Here is a 1,882-nt window from a genome sequence, read left to right on the forward strand (position 1 = left end):
AAATGAAGTATATATATGAATTATAAACACCAAACTTAGCCTGGATGACTAAGCAATAAAATCATTCAAGTTTATTTACAATAATTTCTCTCACTGGAAGTGATTGGTGTCACGTCAGATAGCTGGGTGTTTAGGTACGCACATCATCTCAATGTAATCACAGATCAGTCAGTAATTGTCGAGGTAATTGTAAAAGCTCAGAGCTTCCAATCGAGCTTCCAATCTCTTTCTATTAAAATAATACTGAGCATGCGCAGTTGGCTGCATCAAAATGGCGTCCAACCACTTGGTGAGTCCATGTGTGCTTGAAAATAACGACAAGAAATCATTTTCTAGAATTACAATGCCAAGCCACACTGCACTAGCGTCCCTGAAACGCAGAACAATGGTGCAAAAATCATATTTCTAGGATAAAAACTGTAGGACTAGTTCTTCCTTAACTGTGGAAGAAGAAGAAGAAGAAGGAGAAACCTGAACATTTGGTGCATGCAGGCATGCATGCATTCATTTGCCGTATAACTATATTATGGAAGTTTTTTGCTACTTTTTATAACACTGAAATGTTTTGATGAAATTATAAAGGACATTTAGACTGTCAGATAAGCCACAATGAGTTTCTAAAGATATTAAACAGGCTCAATGCTTCTGGGATGGCAGCCATTTTGGGGGCGCGCTCGTCCAACTCAACCCTACATACCAAGCGCTAGCGCTTGGTAATAATTAAATGTTATCACATTCACAGTCACTTACCATCATCATCCTCTACAGTCACATTCATTGTTTCTGGATTTACCTAAACCTATATATTACCAATGTTCCTTAATCTTAGTATATAATGTTTATCAGGTTCCAGTGCAATTTTATTATCAACCACTGGAAAAACAACAGTCCTGTTCTGTAGTACAGCACCAGTACCAAATGTGACAAAACCAAGTGATGTTCCTTCTACAATTAAATTGAATGGAAATAATTTAAAATTAGTACTATTATGATTAAACATACTGGTAGTTCCATCATCAATGTATACTTCAACATCTTCACTTTGACTCAATTGTCCTCCTCCTAGTATGACAGTGATTGATTGATTTCCTCCTCCTTCAGAGAATGTAGCTTGACCAATAGCAAACCTTACTTCAGCTGTGATGCGTAATACATTATGTATGCATGTATAAAAAAGAACAATATGCTATAAATACTAACAATCATCATCTTGTATCCTGATAGTTGATGGACTATGGTCTACTGTTAATCCAATATGTTGTGAATTGATATTGGCTATTTCCACTATAAAGTTCTCAAATAGTTGTTCTCTAATGGTATGATTGATAATACCAATTTTATCACATGTACTGTTTGCAAAAGCAGGTAATGTTATACGAAGTGCACGTGGATAATAATCACCTAATTAAAACATATAGAATAAATAGCAATGCATGTATCTATGTACAGTTTTAAGGGAGTTAATTTTTGCAAGCTGTTCATGTTTACCCAAATTAAAACACTACAAAATTAAAACTTGTGAATTCATATGATTATGTAGCAATAAGATTTAAGCATTGAATGCATATAAAACAATGTTAACATGAATATTTTATCAATATGGTATGTTTAGTTCATCGGATGACACCCCAATAAGTTGATCAATCATGTACTGAATAATGTTAGCAATAAAAAAAAGCTACTCTAGTATGCTGAGTCAGGTAAGCCATGCTAATAAATACTGACCAATAAAGTGCTTTATTGAATTCATATGCTTGTATGATGAATCCGAACCCAGATATAATCCATGATATGAAACATAGTGTCATACCTATCAGTATAGCTTTGTATTTACCAATATGTACATCAGCTAATAGCCCAAACAAAGGAAAAAAATAGAAGA

The 1,882-nt window shown here is 34.0% G+C and overlaps 1 long non-coding RNA gene across 1 annotated transcript; it reads right to left on the reverse strand.

Moving 5' to 3' along the window:
- Nucleotides 1–808: 808 nt before the first annotated feature.
- On the reverse strand, nt 809–1,424 carry LOC109589685 (uncharacterized). The gene is made up of 3 exons (XR_002188866.1): nt 1,201–1,424; nt 1,003–1,137; nt 809–945 (listed from the first exon to the last, which is right to left on the reverse strand). It is a non-coding gene; the product is annotated as an uncharacterized LOC109589685 (long non-coding RNA).
- Between the last annotated feature and the right edge of the window lie 458 nt (nt 1,425–1,882).

Source organism: Amphimedon queenslandica, unplaced genomic scaffold, assembly GCF_000090795.2.
Source record: "Amphimedon queenslandica unplaced genomic scaffold, v1.1 AMPQUscaffold_11019, whole genome shotgun sequence".
In the NCBI taxonomy this organism is placed as follows: Eukaryota; Metazoa; Porifera; class Demospongiae; order Haplosclerida; family Niphatidae; genus Amphimedon; species Amphimedon queenslandica.